The following is a 13,929-nucleotide window of genomic DNA, read 5'->3' as shown; positions in this document are numbered from 1 at the left end:
TCAGCTGTGTTCGGTCAGACAAGAGAGCACTCGGCCTCATCTGACTAAGCTGTAAGTTGCGAAGAAGGTCCCAGAGGAGAAGGGTGCAGGATCAAGTAAGGTGGTGTCCATGGGGTAGAAGATTCTATTTCATACCCACAGGGCACCCCAGGACACAGGTCAGAGAGAGGCTCCCTCCCTGGCCTGTCTCAGAGCCCACCTCAAAAGTACTCAGGCAGCTGCTGGCCCTTTAAATGGAGCCAGCTCCCACTGGGCACTCTTAAAGCTCACTTCATTCATGAATTAAGTCCCTGACATCCCATATCTGTATGATCAATATGTTTGTTTATTAGCAGCAGCTGCTGTGTTTTAGCGGAGGCGGTGGACCCCAGTGAGAGGGCTGCTCTGTAACCACAGAGCAGGGTCTGGGATGGGGAGCAGGAAGGCCTCCCACTGGCCGATGGGAGCTGGGGCTGGATAGGGTTTCATGATAATGGTCCTTTAATTGAAATCACTGGTTCAGTAGGACCATTGGGTCAGGAGCTGTGTTGATGGCTCCTGGCTCAGCCCCTCTTCAAGAGGTCCATTAACTGGTGGATGTGCTCCCAGCTGCTGGGCTAGGAGAGTAGCAGGAACATGGCTGGGGGGGCAGGGGGACAGGGGTTGGGGGGAGGCGGCTGCTCAGGCAGCCCAGCAGCATCAGCCATCAGCTTCAGAGTAGCTGCCGGGGGGGGTGGGGGGGGCAGAGGGGGTGGGACTTCGGGTAAGACCCGCCCACTGCGCCTCCCTGGCCTGGTCCCAAACCCAGCTCAGCCCCAATGTCCCTGTCCTGAGTTCATTTCTCCCCAGTGACTCAGGAACCTCACTCCCAGCTGACTTATGCTTTTCCAGAAGAGGACTCATCATTTTCCATTTCTGATATCTGCCCTGTTGATGATTCAGGATCCCTGCCTCTTGTGCATTTGTGGTGCTGGGAGGTCCAGGGAGCAATCCCCAAATCACTACTTCGTTCCTTCATTCATGTGCTTGAAGAACATTTAACAAGCAATATCTATATGTCAAGACCTGTGCTAGGTTCTGGAAACACAAAGATAAAACAATGTACTCTTGTCCTAGAGGGATTTAAAGTACTGTGGGGTAAAAGCATGTGAATATTGAGAATACAAGAAACTAGCAGTTTTATTGGGAAGTATGTGTGATGTATGGTGGGAAAACAGGAGATGGAACCTCTGACCCTTCCATCAGGAAGGTGAAAACCAGGCAGGTGTCAGCTGACCTGAAGGAACCTGTCCTAAGCTTTTAAGTTAGCAAATTTCCAGCCCCACAAGCCTCTTCCATTTCTTTAGACCCCTCCAACATTCCAGTCCGGACTAGCAGGTCTCCTCTACACACCATAACATGCACTGTGAACCACAGCCTGGCACAGCCTGAGAAGGCAGTGCTTCTCAACTGGGGGCAATTTGCTCCCAAGGGACATTCAGCAATGTCTGGAGGCATCTGTGGTTTCACACCCAGGAGGGTGGGAAGGGGGAAGTACCACCAGTATCTAGTGGGTAGAGACCAGAGATGCTGCTGAACATCCTACAATGCACAAGACAGCACCTCTCAACAAAGAATTATTTGGTCCCACATGCCACAGTAATGCCAAGACTGAGAAACCCTAGGCTAGGAAAATGTCTTCATATTTTATTCTGCGTGAGATATAAACACAAGCACCTTTACCATTTCTGCCTCATCCATCCATCCATTCATCCATCCATCCATCCATCCATCCATCCGTCCATCCCTACTTCCAACATGCAACCAACCCTTCCAATGGCTAGGCTTGCTGCCTATTCTGCCTTTCACATTGTTATCTTGACCTTTGGGTTTGATATTGGTTATCACCTTCTATGACAAGACCCTGGCTATTTCCATCTCTACCCCCGGAATCCTCTAATCATAGGGCTGTCCTCCTGAAAGTTGTTCACAATGAGAAACATTTCCCATTTCCCTAGACATGCACTACCTCCACTCCCATCCTTGCTCTCCTGCCTCCACCCCCTATTCAGCTTTAAGTGTGGACACATGGCTAAGAACACCACTCCCTATGCCTATCACCAGAATCCTATCCTCCCAAAGATCTTGTCTTCAGCCCTACAATTCACTTGGGCATGAACACAGGTCATCCTAGCACACAGACAAAGGTCAGGTGAATAGGTGTCACCAATTCATCACACCACATTTGCCAGCCCCTAACTTAGGGTACTGACCCCATGATATGCCTACACCCAAAAATTCTGAGTTACCTTCAATATCTATCTCAGTAAAATATGCTGATGCTGAGAGATTCCATCCTGATTTTTTCTGTACAGGATGCTCAACAGAAAATCCCAGGTTACCAACTCACTGCGTACTGGCCAACTTCTAGGAGGCTATAGAAAAGGTCAACTGTTGCCCTTAAAATTTCTAAACCAAAGATGACAAATAACCACCTCCAATAAACTGATGGTAGCTGCTGGGAGTAATGTGTTGGGAAGGATTCTGGGGCAGTGGAGGACCAAGGAAGATCCTTTAGAAGGGGCTTTTTGGAGTTCTTAGTCATTTCCTCCTCCACTCTTTAGCATAATTCAGTTTTGATCCCACAACTCACTTATACTTCAACGAGGCAGCTGGCCCTAAATCTCTCCTATTATAAAAATTCTAGAACCTTAACCATTTGAGGCCAAGTTTTGGGGAGAGTCAAGATCAATTAGCAATATTTTTACATGCATACAGGTGGGAGGAGTAGAGGTGCTAGGTGGTTGCCATTCTTGCATCTAAATGGAAAATGAATTGTAATACATTCTTCATGCTCTTTTCTTAGTAGGAGTAACTATAGTTTATGGTCAGTGTTTGGGTCTTCATGAGAGACCCAAACCAGTAGTGAGATTGATTACATATTAAATGAAGTTGACAATGCATTCTCATTGACTTTCACCCATGATAATGTACACAGAAAATAAACCTGTCTTCAGTCTGCACATTTCAAGGACCCACTCATTGGAGAGGCACCAAATCTGCGACTTTGTTTCCCTGACTGTCAATATGCATATACCATAGAATATCCCAATAATCAAGGATTTTGCAAGTCCCAAAGGACTAAATCAACCACTTAACCAATGTTTGAGTATACTCGCCAACATTTCTGCCAAGTTGTTGTATGAATAAGTCCACAGATGAGGATTCACAGTCTTCTGCCCAATGCAGCCCGTTTGGCCTGGGCTCAGCCAGAAGCTCTGGTTGGTTAAACATCTTCCTTAAAGGGAACAAAACCTATAGATCTATACTTTCTATCCTTCAGCCTCACTTCTCCCTCTTGAGGACCCTCAGAACAATCCAGTCCTCTTTCAGACATTCCTTCAGTTATCTCATGATGGGATCCTAGACTAGGGATCAGCAATCTATAGTCCAGGGCCAAATCTGGCCCTCCACCTGTTTTTATAAATAACCTTTATTTGAAACACAGGCACACCCATTCATTTATACATTGTCTACAGATGCCTTCACACTTCAACAGCAGAGCTGAGTAGCTGTGACCCAGACCATACAACATACAATACTTAAAATATTTACTATCTGGCCCTTTATAGAAATATTTGCCGATCTCTGTTGTAGACTACAACTTCTTCAGCACCAGCTGAACAAACCAGCTCTCATTGGTGATCATCCTTGGCAAGGTTGTGAGTCTTTTCATCCTTACCCTCCTGCTCACTCTCTTTTAACAGCTTCTTTTAATTTATGTTCATTTTTTTAAAAAGCAGATCCAAAAAAATAAATAAACAAATAAAATAAAAATAAACAAATAAAAAGCAGCTCCAGAACTATGCTCCTGCAGGGGCTGACCAAAGCTAGTATCCTTGCTTTTCCTTAACAGTAAGCCCTTCCTTCTGGAAGATTGCATTTGCTTCCTCATGGTCAATAGTCACTGCTGCTTTACAAGGTGTCCCCTGTTGACAACAAAATCACACCACCATTACTAGCTAACATGTACTGAGCACTTGCTATAAACCGGGCCAGTGATCAGTATTTATTTTATATCATTGCTTTGATTGTTTCCACCCAATTGCCTTACAACGGAACCCTATCATTATCCCCATTTTATAAATGAGGAAATTGGGGGCTCAGAAAATTTAAGTAAATACCCAAGGTCACACATTCTTAAATGACAAAGTTAGACCTTAAGCTCAGGCTCCACTGACTCCCAAGCTCCTCTTGTAAGAATGGCTTTTCCCTTCCCAGGGGCTGGGACTTTGTTGGGTGGGATTTGGCTGTGGTGCCCAGAAAAGTAAACCTTGACTTTGACTCAACAATTTAGTTCACTTGCATTCATTCATGCATTCAATCATTTATTTATTCAAGAGATGGCCCATTTGAACAACTACATATGCCAGGCCTTGTTCCAGGCGCTGGGATAATAGCAGTGGACAAAATAAAGAAAATTCACTACCCTTGTGGAGCTCACCTTCCAGCGGGGTGGGGGAAAGGGGAAGAGGCATAAATAAAATAAATATAAAAAACATATATCAGAAGCTGCCAAGTGCTATAAAAACAACAAAGCAAGGAAGGAGCAGCTTGCTGGAGTGAGGCAGGGTTACAGGTCTAAGCAGGGTGGTCAGAATAGCTTTGGTGTGAAGGGAATGCACAGGTGGTGAAGGGTTGAGCTGTGTGGGTACCTGGAGGAAGTGCCTTCTGAGCAGAGGAAGTGTAATCGCAAAGACCCCTGGGGCAGGAATGTGGCTATCACAGTCCCGAAGTGGCAAGGAGCCCACGTTGGCCAGAGCAAAACCAAGGGGATAGTAGTAGAAAGTAAAGTAAGTACAACAGATTCAATGTTTATCTCTCCTCCCTGGTCCACCCCCCAAAATTCATATATTAAATCCTAATGCCTAGTGTGATGGTATTTGCCTTCAGAAGATGATCAGGTTATGAGGGGAGCCCTCATGAATGGGATTAGTGTCTTGATAAGAGATCTCAGAGAGGTCCTTCACCCCTTCCCACCAAACAAGGATGCAGTGAGAAGACGGCCATCTACGAACTAGGAAGTGGGGCCTCGCCAGACACTGAACCTGCCAGCCCCTTGATTTTGGAGTTCCCAGGCTCCAGAACTGTGAGAAAAAAAATTTCTGTTGTTTATTAGCCACACAGTCTATGATATTTTGTTATCGCAGCCTGAACGGACTGGGACAGTGAGAGAGGTAAGAAGGAGCCAGACCCTCTAGGGCTTGAGGCTTCAGTAAGGTTTTCAGGCTGTAGTTTGAAAGGTCAGACGATAAGCCACTGAAGGGATCTGAGCAAAGTGGGGATGGCATCTGACTTAGGCTTTATTTTTTTTCAAATTTTTATTTAAATTCTAGTTAGTTAACATACAGTGCGATATTGGCTTCAGGAGGAGAATTCAGTGACTCATCACATATGACACCCAGTGTTCATCACGAGTGCCCTCCTTAATGCCCATCATGCATCTAGCCCATCCCCCACCCACCTCCCTCCATCAACCTTCAGTTGGCTCTCTATCGTTAAGAATCTCTCGTGGTTTGTTTCTTTTTCTTCTCTTCTGCCCCATTTCCCATATGTTCATCTTGTTTCTTAAAGTCTACATATGAGTGAAATCATACAGTATTTGTCTTCCTCTGACTGACTCATTCTGCTTAGCATAATATACTCTAGCTCCATCCACATCAGTACAAATGGCAAGATTTCATTCCTTTTTTTTGCTGAGTAATATTCCATTGTATCTTCTTTATCCATTCATCCTGACTCATGCTTTATTTTTTATTTAAAAAAATTTTTTTATTAGTTTATTTTGAGAGACAGAGAGCATGAGCAGGGGAGGGGCAGAGAGAAAGAGAGAGAGAGAGACAGACAGACAGACAGACAGAGAATCCCAAACAGGGTCCACACCACCAGCACAGAGCCTGACTTGGGGCTCGAACTCAGGAACCATGAGATCATGACCTGAGCTGAAACCAAGAGTCAGACACTTAACCAACTAAGCCACCCACCTGCCTGTGACTTATGCTTTAAATGGCTCCCTCTAGCTGCTGGTTTACAGTGGACTTTGGGGACAAGAGTAGAAGCAAATGGGGCAGTGAGGAACCTACTGAAATGCCACAGGAAACAGATCATGATGGCGTGGACCGGGGTGGATGTGGGGAAAAGTGACCAGATATGTTTTGGAGAACTCCTCATGGATAAAGGATGCCACCAAGAATTCCTCATGGATAAAGAATGTGGCATGTGAGAGGAAGAGGGGAGTCGAGTCGAGAATGCCACCAAGATTTCTGCCCTGAGTGACAGGAAGGATTGAGCTGTCTTTAATGGAGATGGGAGAAGGTTGTCCAGGGTCAGGTCTGGAGGGGACAACTGGGAGTCAAGTTTGGGCACACTCAGTGTGGGATGCCGATTACACAGCCAAGTGGGGGCGCTGAATAACCAGTAGGCTATGAGAATGGAAGTTCAGGGAGGATCTTCTAGTTCATTCAGCCCTTCATTTGTTCACAGCTGTTCATTGAGTGTCTACTTCAGTTCAGCTAGTTGCAAAGGCATGAAAATGTTTCTGGAGAAAAAATACACTTGTATTTATATTTAGATCAATGCTAAATGGCACATCCTACTATCTTAGATTATTAACACCTATCACTCCTCCATCAGCAGCACGAGCACGCCCTCTACACAAACATACACATGCACACGCACACACGCACACACACATGCACACACACACACACACACACACACACACACAAACCACAAGAGGATGGAGCCTCTGCAGAGGAAATCTGGAGTGAAGAGAAGGTGAGAAGATGAGTAGACATTTCCTGGATGGAGGCAGAGAGAGCTCTCTCTAAGAGCTCACTGCTTCTGCCCTCCTGTGTCTGACACTTAGCTCCTGCAACTTGGGAATCTCCCCACCCACCTCAACCTCTGCCTCCTTGCTCATCTGGCCTGGCCACCTTATCTAAGAGGAATGGCATGGCTGTCCAAGGAAGGTGTGTGGCCACCTTCTAGCACTGCAGTGAGGGAAGATCCCTATGGTCTTAGATGACATCTTTTCTTTCTTTCTTTCTTTCTTTCTTTCTTTCTTTCTTTCTTTCTTTCTTTCTTTCTTTCTTTCTTTCCCTTTTCCCTTCCCTCCCCTCCCCTTTTCTTTTCTCTTTCTTTTCTTTTCTTTTCTTTTCTTTTCTTTTCTTTTCTTTTCTTTTCTTTTCTTTCCCTGGTTTAATTATGGCTTCTGGCAGAGAGGGCTCAGCTGGTACAGAAATCCGTACTCCAAACTCGTTGGCACAAAGGTTCCAGCCAGACAGACCTGAGGAGGCTTTTCTCTTGGACTTAGGCAGGGAGATGGAGACTTTTTAATTAGAAGTTGTTATTAATGGGAAATGCTGCAAATTAAAACTAGGCCTCCTCCCTCTCCCTCTCCCTCCTTCCCCACTATATTTATCTCTGATCTCAATTAGAAAGTTCAGGGACTCTCTGCTGAATAGAATTTGCGGAGATGAAAGCTGCTGGAGACACCAGGGGTAGGGGAAGACATGGGAGCGGATTGTGGGGGTGGGGAGCGGAGGGGGAGGGGCTAGCTGTGACGGGGCGGGGCCGCGGAGTCCTGGGACCTCTGGCCAGCTCTGAGCTTGGGAGAGGGTCCTGGAACTGCCCCAGAAAAGGCCTCCTCAAAGCTCTTTGTGTCCCTAACACTGCTGACAAATATCTCCCCCACTCTCCCGCGAGGGAGTTACTAGTCACCAACACAGGGATGAGACATCAGAGACGGCTGCGCTCCGAAGAGGGCTGTGTTCAGCAACAGTCAGTGACGCCTTCGATTTGGGCTGGTGTACACATTTCCCAAAACTTTCAACTAGAAAACGACCTTATTTTTCCCACTGCAAAGATAGTGCATGGTTGTTACTTTCAAAAATTTCCATGTTACAGGTAAGGTTAAAGTGGGGGAAGAAAAGAAAAAATTATTTGAAATCTTGCCACCTAAAAAGATTTACACTGCTAATCGTTTTGGTGAACATCCCGCTTAGTCTCCATCTCTGTGTCTCTTTCATAATTTTGTATCTTGGGGATAATGCTATATATACCAAATGTCCTGAGGCAAGCTTTTCCCTCAACAAAGTATATTGTGAGGTATCTTTCTATATCAATCAACATAAATCTATGTCATAATTTTTAATGGCTACATGGCATTCCATTATGTGGGTGTACCATCATTTATTCAACCAGGCCTATCTTGGTGGCCATTTAGGTTGTTTCTAGGGCGCATTCTTGCAAACAGCACTGTGCCTCCCCTCTCCCCTTTTATTTTTTTTTTAATTTTTTTTTTAACATTTATTTATTTTTGAGACAGAGAGAGACAGAGCATGAACAGGGGAGGGGCAGAGAGAGAGGGAGACACAGAATCCGAAACGGGCCCCAGGCTCCGAGCTGTCAGCACAGAGCCCGACGCGGGGCTCGAACTCAGGATCGTGAGATCGTGAGATCGTGACCTGAGCCGAAGTCGGCAGCCCAACCGACTGAGCCACCCAGGCGCTCCTCCCCTCTCCCCTTTTAACACTATTTTCATAAACATTTTTTGGAGGTATAACCGACATATAACATTACATTAGTTTCAGGTGTACCGACAACGATTCCATATTTGTATACACTGCGGAGTGATCACCAAAATAGGTCCCTTACTATCTGCCATCATACGAAGTTACACATTTTTTTTGCTTGTGATAAGAATGTTTAAGATTCACTCTCTTGGTGACTTTCAAATACACACTACGATACTGTTATCAGTATGTTATAGTGATATGACTATAGTCCCCATGCTGTACATTACTTCCCCATGACTTGGAATCTTGTCATTTGCGACAACAATGGACCTAGATGGTATTGTGATAAGTGAAATAAGTCAATCACAGAAAGATGAGTACTGTATGATTTGACTTACAGGTGGAATCTTTAGAATAAAACAAACAAAACAAAAGGAGATACAGCTAACGGAATGGTGGTTGCTGAGGTGAGAGGGAGACGAATGGGTAAAGGGAGTCAGGAGGCAACAATTTCCAGTTACAAATAAGCCTCCCCTTTTACAGAGCTGAGCAGGGACAGACCGCCTAGCTCCCTCCTTCCGTCTACAACATGGGACTTCCCAGGGTCCAACAGCTCCACCTACGGGCTGGAAGACCCCAGAGCAGTAGAATTTTCTCAGCCACCTCAGCTGAGAGTTAGAAAGTCTAAGGGCAGAACCTCCAGCCCCTAACATTCTGCCTGGTGGCCGAGAGCTGTAGAAAGTTGCATGGTAAGAGGATCTAGAACAACAAGCAACCTCCCTTCAGGGGCTAAACCCTTAGATGGACCTTCAGATGGGTAATAGCCCAAGCTCAGCACATTCAATATGGTTTTCTCTGATTATTCTATCCAACCATGAGATATTTGGAAGCATGATCATGATAATCTAATTCTACCAAGGGGGTAGGGGCAGCTTCAGAGCTGGCCAGCCCAGGAGCAAATCCCCAGCCTCGCTGTAGGACAGAGGTCAAGTGACTTGGTCTGAGTGTCATTTCCTTCATTTCAAAATGGTAATAATGATCCCAACCTTGCAGGTTTGTTTGAGAATTAAAAGTAATGTCTTGAGAGGCTCACCATATGATCAGTGCAGTAGTAGCTTTAATTACGATTATTATTAGCATTAGTTATAGTAGCAGAATAACAAAGTATTAATACAAAATTTCTCTCTATCATGCCTTCTGCTGGTCTTAACCAAGGAACGTGTACAAGACATGGGCCCTGCCCTCAAAGCAGACACAAATCTCTCCGCAGGCAACTCTCTCAGGACGCAGGTCATTAGAGAGGCACAAGGTGGCTGTGGGGAGTGAGTGGCTTCCTGGAGGAGGCAGCACAGAAGATAGAAAGAAAGGAATATGTGGCACAATGAGGGAAATTTAGGAGTCAGGAAAGAAACGCAAAGGCCACGAGGTCTAGCTCCCTGTTCCCACACGCCCGTCAGGCCTTCTCTGTTTGCCCAACTGCAGGGATGAGCCACAACCACATCTGGGAATCAGCACTTTCCCTCCGCCAACAGCTCAGCGTTGGAAAATTCTCATGCTCAAAGCTGAGGAAGCTCTAGCATAGGATTGCTAAACTGTCAGGATGATTAAACGCAGACCTCTGCGGGGAAGAGAGATTGTGGAGCCATAAACACGCTAACCGACCATGGTCTTGGGTGGCTTAGGCTATCATCTGCCAAGAGCAAGGACTAGTACAAGTGACCAGATGACCTCCTGGCTACACCAGCCTTGTGCTCCAAATTTTATACACATGTTGCCCACCATCCGTGTTTCCAATCCATGCTGAGGACCTCAGAGCACACCCGTGACAGCCAGTGTGGTGGTGCTGGAGACGAAGCAGTGGATGGGGCCGGGGGTGCCCTCTCCATCCTACACCACTGCCCCATTTCAGACTCCTACTGCCTCTTCTATGGGCTACTATAACCATCTGTGGCTGGATCCAGCAGTCTTTGCCTTTCCACTTCATCTTCCCCCACTCTGCTGCCAGATTACTCTATTGCAGCTACTCCCCAGCTCAGAAACCATCCATGGCTCCCAACTACCTGCAAATTGACCCAGCAAACAAAACTCTCCATTATCTGACCCCAACTCTTCCCCCAACCCAACTTCCTCTCCAGACATACAGAAAGGCCCCATGTCTCCCGGACACATCCCGTGCTTTCCCACGTTCCTGTCTTTGCTCAAATAATACTCTCTCTTGACAGTCTCTTCCTCCAGACCTCTACACGCCCAAATCCTCCAAGGTGATACCTTTGCTGGTCGGCCATTCAGAAAGCCATTGTGGCTTTCGTTTGTATCTTCCATATGGAAGTTAGCATTTTAAATCTTTCATAATTATTAATGATTCTAGAGTATGGGCTTCATAGACTCATCCTGGAGGACAGGGACAATGGCATTCATATCTGTCTTAATACCCTAACAATGACCTCTATCTGGCAGATGTTCAGGACACACACCCCCCCCCCCGGGTCTTATCAACACACCCCCTTTGTCTCATCAACTATGTCCTCAACTAAGTCACAGTCAAAAGCCTCAGGTTTCTCGTCTGTAGAAGAGGGGGCTCATATCATCTTCCCAGGGTGACTTATCCATCACAAAGCTAACAAATAGGATCCTACACTCCGTGACAAAATCAGTGCAACCGACAGGGCGATCTCTAAGTAGGTGTGTGGGATGGAAGAGAAAGAACTGAAATGGGGTTGTCTCTGTTCCTTCGCCCGGAATCCAAGCAAAGTTCACTGCCTTCCCAAAGGTGGTGCTCTGGAAGGTGTGGCCGGGAACCACTGGAAAGCAACAGCTTCATTTTATCTCCCTTCCGGAGATCCCGCCTCCTTGCCTGTCCCTCAGAGGGCAGATGCGGGACCTCTGGTCCCTTGCAGAAGGACACATCCCGGTCCCGTCCCTCTCCCTGCGAGTAGGAGTAGCCCTTCCCTTCCTCTCCCCATCCAGGGTCCCGGGCCTCTCCTGCCCTCTGCTGGGGGACTGGGCTCTCCAGGCAACAACGTCAAGGTGCTCACTCCCACGGAGCAGCCCAGACTCTGAAATTACCCCTCGGCTGCTAATTGCTCGCTGCTATCTCTCCCTCTCTGCAGGAATATCATTGCCAGCAATTAGCACAAAGATCCTTTCTCACTCTGGTTAAGATCCCAAGCTGCAGTTAAATGCTCCCAGATCCCATTTAAATGATTTCAAATGCAATTCATTCTGGCTCATTAAATAATTCCAGGGCTGGCTTTCGTCCTCTTACCACCTTAGGAATCTCTTTTTCCAGAGAAGAAAACTAAATGAGGGAGGGTTGATAACGGGAGAACTGCTCTGGCCTGGGAGAAGGAAGGAGAAGATTTTCTGTTCTGGCCTCTCCAGTGCCTTGTTTTGCATTTCGCTCCCTCCCTCTGGCTCCCGCCCCGAGCTCCCCCTCCAGCTCTCTCCCTCCATCCCTTTCTCTCGGAAATGACTTCACCTGACAGCTATGGATTTAGAGCTTTTTTGCCAATTACTTATGCCCAGTGAGAAAATAGGTTTTTAATGTCTGTCCTTGTTCCGCCCAGCCGGGCTACCTCACGGGGAAGTGAGCCCACAGCCCTCTCTCTCTGACCAGACTATGCTCGCTGCCCAAGCTGCCAGGCTGGGGAGGGCAGAGTGAGGATGGCTGGAAGGAGGGGCGGGGAGGAGTGTTGGTCACAGAGGCTCTGTTCATGGAGGCAATACCCATGCTCCTGAGGTCGTTCCAGCCAGTGCAATCCACACCCCGTGCAGCTTGGTTCATCGTGCATTCGATCATTCCTTCATTCTTCACTAATTACTATGTTTACTGAGCACTTACTATATGCCAGGTACCAGGAGAGCATTTTACATTTGTTACTTTGCTAACTCCTTGGAACAACCCCATAACATAGATATTCTTATTAAGGCAGTTTTACAGAGAGGGAAATTAAGGCTCCAGAGAACCTTCATAAATCACCCCAATTCACACGACTAGTAAGTACCAAAGTGAGGACTTGAACTCAGGCACTGTTGTTCCTAGATGGGCATGACCCTGTGCTGCAGTGACCTACCTATGCAGGGCTCTGGCACACCTTGGGGGGCCTGCCCCGGCTGAGCTCCCTGCCCCATCACAACTCACTTGCTACCTGGGGAGATAAATACTTAAACTACTTTTTCTAGAACACGGCGCACGGACTGTGAGGGCCATGATCAAGGTCTATGCAAAGTGCTGCTGGAACTCAGGGAACAGAGCCATCCGTTCTGCCCTGGGAAGGCAGAGTGCAGGCTGGGATGGGCTACTGGAAGAGGTGGCCTGTCATCCAGGCTTTGAAGGCTGAGGAGGAAATCAGCAGAGGAAGGAGAGAGGGGAGAAGGTATTCCCAGGAAAAGAGCGTGAACAAAAGCTGGAGGCTCAAAAGGGCCTGGCACGATTCCACAGCATCATCCGAGGCAAGACACAAGCTGTACATGACCGAGTGGCCTGGAGATTTGTTGCAAAAATGTTTCTCTATCTAGGGCAGGGGTTCTCTCTGGCAGGGGATTCACTCTGCCCTCGCCCTCCAGTGGACTTTGGGCCAGGTCTGGGGACATTTTTGGTTGCCACAGCCTGGTGGGGAGGCACTACTGGCCATCTAGTGGGTAAAAGCCCGGGATGCTGCTAAACTTTCTACAGTGAGCAGGACAGCCCCCACAACAAGGACTCATTCGGCCCCCAAATCTCAATAGAACACAGGCGGAGGAATCCTTCCAGAGTGAGGGTGCTATGGCACTCAGAGCCTAGTGAAATCAATTCTAGTTGAAGAAATCAGAAAAGCGTTTGTGGAGACGGGGCATTCTTGGAAACAGGCATGATGGACATGTGGGGATGGGGATAGGAGAGAGCATGAGCAGGACCCAGGAGGTGGAGAGTGAAGGACACATTCAAGGAGCTGGCCAGACTGGCTGGTACAGGGTCCGTGAGGAGCAGGCCACAGAGAAGGGCTGAAAACTAGCAAGGGTTAGATCCTCGTGAGCCTTCAAGCAATTGTGAATGATTCAGTAAGGCAATGGGGAGCCGTGGAAGGGCTGTGAGCATCAGGAGACAGGGTCGGAAATACACTTTAATTCATCAGGCTCTGATTAATTAATCAGGCGATGTAGGTAGAAGCTAGAGGATGGGAGAGCAGTTGGGAGCCGTTTCCATATTCCTGGCAGGAGTTCTGCCAACCTGACCTTGGCTAGCGGCAGCGGCAGCCACGATGAGGAGAAAGGACAGTCCCATGAGACTCTGCGAGGGAGGGGAGGGCTGGGACCCGCAAGGCCCTGGAGACCGACTGCATGCAGGGGAGGAGGAGAAGGAGGAGGGCAGGAGGCTTCAGGGAGGGATCTGCATCCCCGGGGAGCAATCAGC

The 13,929-nt window shown here is 47.4% G+C and overlaps 1 long non-coding RNA gene across 1 annotated transcript in view; it reads right to left on the bottom strand.

Moving 5' to 3' along the window:
- Positions 1-6,278: 6,278 nt before the first annotated feature.
- Positions 6,279-13,929, bottom strand: part of LOC131516055 (uncharacterized) — an 88,078-nt gene continuing 80,427 nt past the window's right edge. The window contains exon 3 of the long non-coding RNA XR_009263829.1: positions 6,279-6,556. This is a non-coding gene — a long non-coding RNA (uncharacterized LOC131516055). The remainder of the gene's footprint in view (positions 6,557-13,929) is intronic.

This window comes from Neofelis nebulosa, chromosome 7 (assembly GCF_028018385.1).
Source record: "Neofelis nebulosa isolate mNeoNeb1 chromosome 7, mNeoNeb1.pri, whole genome shotgun sequence".
NCBI lineage: Eukaryota > Metazoa > Chordata > Mammalia > Carnivora > Felidae > Neofelis > Neofelis nebulosa.
Note: the sequence above shows the minus strand (reverse complement) of the source record. Positions and strands in the feature narration are given on the sequence as shown.